Source organism: Peromyscus maniculatus, chromosome 3 (genome assembly GCF_049852395.1).
Source record: "Peromyscus maniculatus bairdii isolate BWxNUB_F1_BW_parent chromosome 3, HU_Pman_BW_mat_3.1, whole genome shotgun sequence".
Lineage (NCBI taxonomy): Eukaryota > Metazoa > Chordata > Mammalia > Rodentia > Cricetidae > Peromyscus > Peromyscus maniculatus.
Genome location: NC_134854.1, coordinates 81142721 through 81153958, shown reverse-complemented (window position 1 = coordinate 81153958; position 11238 = coordinate 81142721).

Below are 11238 nucleotides of genomic sequence, written 5' to 3'. Positions count from 1 at the left end.
AGCTGGTTGGTGAGTATCAGGCCAGTGAGAGACCCTGACTCAAAGAACAATAAATAGGTAAATAAACAAGCAAACAAATAAATAAGGACAGCTCCTGAAGGGCAGCACCTGAGGTTGGCCTCTGCCCTCCCCCCCCCACACACACACACCTGTGCACACATTCGAATGGGCACGCACACCCATACACAAACAGAAATGTCATTTCTTCTTCCAGTGCAGCTACTTAACATGGAACCAAACATGTAGAGTACTGTGAAGGCCTGAGAATGAGGCTGGGGCTGTAGCCGTTCAGCCCCTTACTTGGGAGAACAAAAAAATCCCTGCTCTCACTGCCCAGGTTTCCTCGTCTCTGACATGGCAGTAATTGCTGCCTTGGTTACTGTCAAATGAAACAGGTGAATGTGTGCAAAATTCTTGGCAGCACACTTGACATACTGAGCACCGATCAGGTGTCCGGTAACGCCTGCTGAAACAGTGGCGGCATCCGAACACGACAGAATGTTTTCTGTGGACACCCTCGAAGGACAATTGCTTTTGTTCCTGTGCCTGTAACACTTTAGACACTGAAGCAGCTCAAGTGCTATAATTAGATTTACTGTATGCCTGCAAAGACATGCGTGGAATGTACTCCTTTTTAAGTTCCTGGGATTGTTTGTGTTGTAGCTGTACACATACCTGATCTTTATCTCAAACAGCCAGAGTCCAAATTCTTACGGCGAAGTGTTTCTCATGGACGCTTTATAGTTTATAGTTTATAGTTTTTGCCTTCAAGTTCAAAAGTTGGTCAAGGACTATGTCTATATATATAATAGTAAAATAAGGAAACAAAATGTAGTGTGAGGTAATGAATGTCAGCTAGAACCCCCACTGGAAAGAAAACAACCTCATCAGCCTTCAGCTTTACGTGGGAACTGAATAGCCAGTGCTGGCTAGGTGTCTGTGCACGTAGTCAAGTCAGGCATAAAGACAGTCTCAGGGACAGGAAGGAGCTCCCAGGGCTATAAACACAGTTGATCCAAATGTCTAGATTTCGCCTACAATTGCGATTTTCAATACCTTTTTTTTGGGGGGGGGGGATTGGAACTCTTTCCATTCCAAATTGAGAGAGCTGAGGGTGTTTCTTATGCATGAGCAAAAGTTAAGATCCAGCTGGGAATCCAGTTTGCCTGGTGTTCATCTGAGACGTATGTCACTCGTGTTGTGGTGTCTTTACAAGCTTGTGTTTTCTCTGGGTATCACCAAGCTCAGAAGTTGGTGAGACTGTACTGTGCAGAGTGAAAGAGAATTCCAAGCTGGGCACAGTGGTACACACCCAAAGTCCCCGTCTAACTGGAGCAGTGAGACAGGAGGATCACTAGATCCCAGAAATTAGAGGACAGCCTGGGCAACAGTGAGCCCTGTGTGGAAAAGATGATGAACACAGTGACTGTAACTATCCACAAACTTCTGGTGCTCTGCTTGTGGGCGACGCTGTATTTCTGGACCTTTTTTTTTTCGGCATCAGTTTATGTCAATCAGCCTTCACTGAAAGAAATTCCTGAGATTTTTTTTTAAAGAGTGCAGAGGTTGATCTCGGAGCACAGTGTGGAGAGTTCAGCCCATGACCACTGGGCCATTACTTCTCAGCATGTGACAAAAGGAGTACATGGAGGAGAAGAGATCAATGTCCCACCATCCCCTTAGAGGCCACCCTCTAGTGATCTAAAAATCTCCTAGTAGATGACACCTTGTAAAGGTTTCACCACTTTCCATGAAAGCACAAAGCCAAGCCTTTGGTGGCTGGGCCTTTGGGGAACATTCCAGATTCCAACTCTAACATAACCTTTTCTTCCCAATTCCTTCCATTTGTGTCTTCCTTCCCTCACCCCAGGTTATCATCTGAAACAATATCATCACCTCTCAGTGAATAGTCTCAAGTGGGATCAACATGACAAGGATTGTGTCAGAATACCGGAGTGGGTATAGCCTACACACAGTCTGAAAGTTCCCTTAGGAGATGTCTGTGCCTCTTCTTGCCTGTGCCTTTTAACCATACCATAAGTTTATATGTATTTTAAGTTCTGAGCCTAACCAGATATTTTTCTAGGATATTATCAATACATTGGGTTATTAACAATTTTCATAATTTGATTTTTCAGTTCCCAAAGTCCAGGAGTAAAGTATCTATTCAAACCCTCAGGATTCTGTACCTAGATCTCTGTGAGAGCATCCTTCAGGTCAGCCTGGACCCAAATTATAAAATGAATCTTAATTGGATGGCATGACTTTAGTAGAAGATGCTGATGGTGTGAAGTTGATACCCAGGTTGGCAAGTTTCCTTTATCTGCATGGTACAAATTTAACCATGTGCTCTGATATACCCACCCATGTTTCTAGATATTGTAATGAACAGTAGAGTCAGCAGCATAGGTATAAAGGAGTGAAAATATCCAAATATTTAAAAGTCATTGTATGTATTGAGAGTTTTCTAATAATTCTAACATATAAGAGACTGGGGGTTACTATTTTGTTCTTTTTTTTAAAACCATTTAGTTAATAATGCTATATGCTGAGTTTACTGTTAGAAGTTGAAGCATTCATTTTTTTTTTTAATTTTCTGCAAAAAATAGGATGTTCCGGAAAATATTAGGTACAACCGAAAGCAGAAATCAGACTCATCACTGGAACCAACTTCAACACACTAACTGTGAATGTTGTTTTGGGGCCATGATATTACACATTCTACCTGAAAACAAATTTCTCTCGTATGCTGGAAAGAAAGGGTAGGTAATTTTTTTAAATAAGTAAGTGGGGTCTGCTCATTATTTACTAGCATGTGAATTCAGGGATGGAGAAAGTGCTCAGCTGGTAAGGTATTGAAATGCTCAACTAATTAGTCCTTATCAATAAAATAAATCGGAAGTCAGAAATTGGGGTAAGAACCTGAATGATCAGAGAAACTGAGGAGAAGCTACCAGTCAACTCCTACCTCTTCTGTTCCTTTCTCCAAAAGGGCTGAGATCTTCTCTCAACCCCACCTTATTACTTCCTATCTCCTATCTGTCCACAGTCCTCCAAATATCTATGGTTAATTTTGGTCAGCGAGTTACTAGCTCTACCCTCTGACTCAAAGCAAGCTTTATTTTCAGAATGAAATCAAAATATCACACAACAAGGTATTGCTCTGCAAGTGTGAAGACTTGAGTTTGGATCCCCCTCACTCTTGCACAAAGCAGGACACAGCAGTGTGTTCCTATAACCCCAGTCTGAGAGGTAGAAACAGGTAGGTTCTTGGGCTTGACATCCAGCCAGAGATTAAAAATGTGCAAACACTAAACCAATAGATAGCATGGACTTAAGGAGTGTGGTGGTTTGAAAGGAAATGGCCCCATGGGGAATGGTACTATTAGGAAGTGTGGCTTTGTTGGAGTAGGTGTGGTCTTGTTGGAGAAAGTGTTTCACTCTAGAGGCAGGCTTTGACGTCTCAAATATGTTCAAACCATGCCCAGTGTCTCAGTCTACTTCATGTTGCCTATGGGTTAAGTTGTAGGACTCTCGGCTCCTTCTCCAGCACTACGTCTGCCTACATGCCACCATGTCACACCATGATGATACTGGACTAAACCTCTGAAAATGTAAACTACCCTGAAGGTAAGAGTTTCTGTCCCACCAGCCCACTCCCAAGTAAGCACACAGAGAGACTTATTATTAACTATAAATGCTTTAACCCATATTTCTTACGTGTGCTCTGGCATATGGTGGTACTTTTGTCAGCATGGCATGCTCATCTCCTGCTTCCTCTGCATCCGGCTGACAACTCTACCTTCCTCCTTCCTCAGTGTTTTCTCAGTCTGGCTCCCCTACCTAACCTCTTTCTGCCTAGCTATTGACCAGTTGGCTCTTCATTAAACCAATGAGAGCAAAACATCTTCACAGTGTACAAAAGGATTATTCCACAGCACCATCCCAATTAAATGTTTTTTCCTTATTAAGAGTTGCTGTGATCATGGTGCTTCTTCATAGCAATAGAAACCCTAAGATAAGACAAAGAGCTTCTGCCTTGGGTTGCATTAAAGAAAACCTGAAATTTGAGCTAAATCTTGAAAGATAATGACAATTTAAACAGAAGGAAAAGCCCAGGATACTTTGAATAGGTCCAGTTATGGAGGTAATGATGTGGAATAGAAGACCAGATAAATGTGAAAGAAGGGGGGGGGGGGGACTGGGTCAGGTAGGACCTTGATTTCTGCATTTAGTATTCCATTTACTAAACTGATAGTCTTGACAGTCACTGTCTGGTTTCAGGCACTGCTTCACAGTAGATGTTAACACAGTGGACAAGGCTCATCAGCTCCCTGTGTTTAAGAATGAATGCAATTCACGCAATGGTAAAAGCAATGAAGAAACACAGGAGAAAACAGCCCCTGAGAAAGAGGAGAGTTCCACTTTCAGAGTCTCAAGACATTTCAACAGGTAAACAAAAGACTTACTCAATGATCGTTTTAGTGTGAAGGAAGCTTTAGTCTAGCCAGGAGGCCTAGGCTGAAACATGAGGAGGGAAATGAATCTGTGAGGATCAGGGGACCCAATTGCAATAGAGGTTCTACCAGGTGAAGAGGAGATGGGGTGTGGGAAGCTAATCTTCACCCCACAGGTAGCAGGAAGCAGCAGAGTGTGAGCAGGATGGGGGTGTGAGAGGTGCTATGGAGAACTGATGTGTTAAGCAACATAGTCTTCCATCAGTGTGCAGGTTATAGTGGAGGAGGCAGAGTTTGGAGGCAATTACAGTGTTGTTTCTTCTGATAAATAGTAATCTTTGCCATTTGTAGAAAAGCATAAGTCTAATACTTCAGGAGACAGAAGAAAGGTGAGTGAATGAAAGCTCAATGACTGTTATTCAAAATGTATTTGCTAGGTACCCATCATATACCAGGCACTGTGAAATGGGCTGCTGGAAAAACCATGTGATGGTACTCACCATAAATTCCCACATTCAGGAAGCAGAGGCAAGCAGATCTCTGTGAGTTCAAGGCCAGCCTGTTATATAGAGCAATTCCAGGCCAGCTGCATCTACACAGTGACACACTGTCTCAAAAATGGAACAAAACAAAAAAATTCAAGTGCTTCTCTAGGAGAAACTTAAAATACAACTAACAGGTGTATTGTAGTGAGTGAGGCAGGGGAAAACACACACCACGCAGAAGGACAAGGGCTAAAGAATACTTTTATTATTTGCTTTTCTTTTTAGATTTTTTTTTATTTTATTTTATGTGGATTTGGCCTGTAGGACCTGTGGAGGTCAGAAGAGGTCATCAGACCCCTTGGAAGTGGAGTTAGGAAGGCTATGAACTACTCACAATGTTGGTGCTGGAAGCTGAACCCTGGTCCTCTACACGAGCAACAAGAGTTCTTAACCACTTATCCCTGGAAACGATTTTTAGCTAAGGCCGGCAGGATGTGTAGTTTATTGAGTAGATAAAGAGAGGTAAGTGTGTCCCTTGAGACCATATGAAAGGACATTCGAGGCATGAGGACAACTTCAAAAGCAGCTGTGGACTCTTATTATCTGGAGACAGCATGTGAAGGGGATGGTAACTTTCTATTTCTGTACAGCACACCTGAGAGCAATCAACTTTCAATGAGAAAATGTTACGTATTTTAGTTGAATCTTAACACTGGGGAAGTAGAGGTAGGGCCTCTGGTGCTGGGCCAGGCTAATCTGCATAGAGTTCCAGACATGCCAGGGCTACATAATGAGACCTTGCCTCAGTAAACAAACAAACAAAATCAGGGCTGGAAAGCTGACTCAGAAATTAAGAATGCTTACTGCTTTTTCAGAGAACCCAAGACTGGTTCCCAGCACCCAAAGGACATTTAGCAATCACCTGTGACTGCAGATCCAGCAGACCCAATACCCTCTTTGGACCTCTGTTAACACCAATACAAATACACATATGGTTTAAAAGTAAAAAATAAAAAAATAAAAAAGAAACAAACAAACAAAAACAAATACACATATGGTTTAAAAGAAAAAAGAAACAAACAAACAAAAACAAATACACATATGGTGCAAATACACACACTCAGGCACACACACACACACACACACACACACCACACACACACACCACACACACACACACAAACACACACACACACACATTAAATAAATAAATAAATCTAAACGCAATGCTTAGTGGCACACTTACTTCATTCAATGAAAGAATTAGCTAACCTCTCTAGACCATCGCCTCAAAGGACAGAATGATTCTGAAAGTACTGTCAAGGACTCTTTGTTCCACAAGAGACCGTAAATAGCCAAAGCCTTTCTAAGAACTAAGAACACAGCTGGAGGTAAAGTGCTGCTCTCCCTCAAATTATCCTGCAGGACTGTAGTGACAGTGACAGCATGGTACTGAAAGGAAACCAGATCGTTAGGCCGATGCAATGGAATAGAACTACAGACAAACTATCAAAGGTATGGCCACCTAGTTTTTGACAAAAACATGCAATAGAATAAAGATAGTTGACCTAGCAAACGGTGCTTACAAAACTGAATATCCACTGCAGAGGAATTAAAGACATTTAAAATCATTTGCACAACAATACATTCAAAATGACTCAGAGACCTTAATATAAAGCCTGAAACTACTGAAGGGAAATGTAGGGTATGTTTTCAAGACATTGAGACAGGCAAGAACTTTCTAAACAGAACCTCAATAGCATAGACACGAGCACCAAGTATCCACAGGTGAGACTACATGAAATTAAAAAGTTTCTGCCCAGGAATAGAAACTATGAGCAGGGCAAATGGCACATCCAATGGGAGGAAATCTTTACCAGAGATACTTCATGAGGGGGATGAATGTGTGTGTGTGTGTGTGTGTGTGTGTGTGTGTGTGTGTGTGTGTGTGTGTGTAGGGGGTTATGCTCAGAATTTACAAAGAACTATAGAAATTAAATACAGAGGAAATAAAATTACTAATCAGCAAAGGGATTGATGAAATGAATGGGCATTTTAGAAAAAGAAGAAACACAAATGACCAACATCTATTGTGAAAAGTGTTGACAGACAACCTTAGTCATTAGGAAAATGCAAATTAAAACTACTTTGAGATCCCACCCCACCCCAGTCAGCTGACTGTCATCATGAAAGCTGACAGGGGAGCCTAGAGAATTGACTCTGGGGGAAAGAACACTGACTGCTCTTCCAGAGGCTCCGGGGTGGGGTCCTAACACTACACGGTGGCTTACAACCAACCGTCTGTACGTCCAGTTCCTGTGGACACCTTCTTCTGCCCTCTGCGAGCACGAGGCATGCACATGGCACAGAGACGCATGGGCAGACAAGACACCTACACACATAAAATGAAATTAAAAAACTAAAAACAGAAACCTGAGTATTTAAAAAAGAAACTTAAAACAAATCTCAGAGAGGGTGCAGGCAAAGAGGATCCTTACTGCTGGCAGGGATGCAAATTAATATGTCCATTCTTGAAACAGGTTTGGAGGTTCCTCAAAAAAATTAAAATTGAGCTACCAAATGACCTTACTATCCCACTTGTGGATGTATATATGGATAATTTCATACCCTGCCAGAGAGATAGTTTCAGCCCCGTGTCCTTGCTGCTCTATTTATGACAGCAAGGAAACAGAACCAGTCTAGACAACCACTAACAGGTGGATGGATAATGAAAGCGTAGCACATGCACAAGATGGACTATTGCTCAACTGTAAAGACTGAAATTTGGAGGAAAAATGAGTGGGCTTAGAGAGTATACTATTAAGTGAGAAAGATACATAATATTCACAAAGAAAAACCCCACATGTTCTCCCTTACATATGGATCCTAGCCTATGATGTATACATTTATATTTATAAACGGGCATAAGTGTAGTTATAACATCTAGAAAAGGAACCAGGAAATGACAATATTTGGTGATGAGGAAGGACAGAGGGCAGCTGAAGCACACAGGTCATGAAAGGGTTGAAAACAATTGTTCTTCTGGTTTCAATTCCCCCATAGGCTTGCTTGTTTGCTTGTGTGCATGTTTTTGGTTTTTGTGGATCGATGCATAAAATGCAATATATAATGAAAATGTAAAACCTTGGGCAACACTTCCTAGCTTCACAATGGCCATTTTAACTATATAAAGATTTCACTGAGATATAGAGTTTGGAGCTGGGCAAGTGTTTGGCTGATTGGCCACCTTAATCTAATGTGATTTTACTTGTGGGTTCATTACAATAAAGTGATTTTTTTTTATTTAAAAAAATGGTTAGAGAGTATAGATACATTAACACACAAAAATGAATTGTTTTGTAATAAAGGTGTTGCTAAAATTCACAGGAGAATGAATAGCATAGCTTTTATTGTAATTTCTATTGATTTTATGTGTGTGGGTGTTTTGCCTGCATGTATGTCTGTGCACCACACATATGCCAGCAGAGGCCAGAAGCGGGTGTTGGATCTCCTGAGACTGGAGTTACAGAAGGTGAGTGCTGGGGATAAAACCCAGGTCCTCTGGAAGAGCAGCAGGTGTGCTTCACACTGCCACGGATAGCACAGTTCTGGCCCGCGCATCTGGTTTAAAGGAGAGCACACCTGGCTGGCTGCCTCCTCATGTAGCAACACACCGGAGCTCACCTCCTTCAGGAGCACAGACAGACAGGAGGAGCTTTTTGGACAGTTGCTGCTTCTAAAGCAAAGCAGAGTCATCCCAGTCCTCACTGAGCAAGGCATTCTCACTCTTTTTAAACACACGGGGAGAGAAGGGGCCGTTGCCACAGAAACTAGACTGAAGGTGTTGACTGCTCCGTTATGAAAAAGACCATTTCAAACTGCAACAAGAGGCACTCCTTTGAAGCTGGCTGAAATGCCAGCATTGCTGTAAGCGTCGTTAGTTGCGGAGGCAGGTGTCGTTGTCACACTGGCGGTGAGTTTGTCCCTGGATGGGGTGTGACAGAGCACAGTAGCAGAGAGGAAGGACAGGTGCTCCTGAAAGGTGACTCTGGAGGGAGAGGGAGAAAGGCTCTTTGTCCTCTCACCTGGAGGGCTGCCAGCACCAAACTTCTCGGGCTATAATCAAATGTTACTGAGGTGATCACTGTTCCAGAGGGACACAGAAACAGGAAGAGAAGCTGCAGGGTGGTGGAAGCTTTCCCATACCCACACATGCACACACGTGCACGCACGCACACAAACACTCCCGAGACCACTGTTCATAGGCACAGGGTTGGCCACTGTTCTGCAGGATTAAAATGAGATGTGTGGCTTAGGAAAATGTCCTTAGTTTCGACAGAAGCTTGTGTTTTTCCTTTCAAGGTCAGACATCTGAAAACAGTGAACAATTAAGAAAACTTTTGTTCTTGACTCTTACATAAAGTTATCACATTGTACAGAGCAAATTATTTTTTTAAATCTATGATAACAGTAAACAACAGCCCTGAAACACCCTCACATATTTCAGATGTGTAAGAATATACACCATACCCTGTTGTTGTTGTTGTTTTATTTTCTTCAAACCCTTTTGTCATCCTAACGTCTTCCAACGCCTCGTGGGTCCTTACAATACCCTGGCTTGTCTCCCTGCCTCCACCCCTGCCACGTTCCTTCTCTTTTCTTTCCATCCTGATGTGAGTGCCATCCAGCCTCCTTCCTCAGCCACCTGCTGGTCGGTCCTGCTGCATGCTGCCCCTCTTGTGATGAAGTCTAGGTCCAGAATACTTTCAAATCAGTGTCTCGGATCTCAGCACAGCTACAGCCCTCCAGCGCTGGAGCCACCTCCACCTTAGCAATTACTACATATCCACTGTGCCCAGAATCCTCCCAGCCACCAGCCTCCCACCCTTCACATCACCTGTCCCCAAAGCCTACATGTGTTTCCTCTGAGGTGCCTTCAACATCCTTTTCCAATTTCCTCCTTCAGCCTGATGTAGGTCTCCATCGCCATGCAGCTTGATAATTACTGTATTTTCCCCTTTCACCATCCTGCTCCATTCACTTTCTCCACACCAGCTTTCCACGGGTCTGTCTTTTGCTCCTGACTCTGTACATGGTGTTTTCCACATCTCTGGGTGGATCTTTTCAGACGACTGTCATCACCCTGGCTCAGCAGCGACTCTGGCTGGTAAATGTGTATTTCCAACCCATCAGAGAGTAAACATTTCTTTGTCCCTGGGCCCTGCTATCCCTTCATAACCAGTCAATTCCAGAATGTACTCCCCCACTCTTTCTACCTCTGCAGGCCCTGGAGTTTAAGAAGCTCACTCTTCATTAGAGCTATGTATGTTGTTTGCATGTATTAGCCTACATGAGACGTCTTGTCCTCTGCCCATCTTTCCGGCCCTCTTTCTTCTAACACAATTCACTGCTGTGACCAATGACCCAAGATAACTGACCGAAAAGGAAGGAAGGTCCATTTCAAAGGTTTCCTCCCAGGCTTTCATGGCCTCGCTTCAGCCTTTGTTTGCACAGCACAGTAGGAAATGTGCACTCATCTCAGGAAACCAAGAAGCACAGAGAGCAAGCGTTTCAGTCTCTCCTTCCACGGCACACACCACCACCTAACTTCCTCCTACTGGGACCCCTCCTGACAGTTCTTCCACCTCTTATGCGCTGCAGACATAACCAATCCTGAACAACACTCAGGTCCCTGGGGAGCATTTGGTCCCTGCTCTTCCTTCCTCCCATACTGTAGACACCACATACCCCAGGCTTCTTAGGGCTGTGTTTGTTTCAGACACACCTCCCCCAAGATCCAATCATCTATCAGATTTTATCTTGACATTCTCTCTAAACACTAATAACTTCTCTGAGCTGCACTGTTCTGTCAGTGCTGAGCTCTGAGTCTTGTCAGACAGCTCAGGAAAAAAATAAAGAATTTTTGGTCTGAAGAGTGGCATTGGGTAAGGAAGCCATGATTCTGAGGTCATTGTGTTGACATGTTTATGAAGTTAAGCAACTTATTCAAGATGACCCGTTTAGCTGACAGGCTTGGATTGAGCATAGTTCTTCAGATTACCTTACAATTATTTCTTACCAGTCTTCTACGTCGACATGCTTTATCCTTTTGTGTGAGTCACACCTGTGGTTTTTTTTTTTTTTCACCTCTGCAACAGGAGCCATTGGCATGTTCTATTGCTGCCAACTGAGTCATTACTGTTGTGATAACACTACATGAGTCCCATTTGGATTTACATTCTTCTGCCAGAGAAATTCACTGCTGCTTTCATCCCTCTATCTCACTGGCTTCTCAG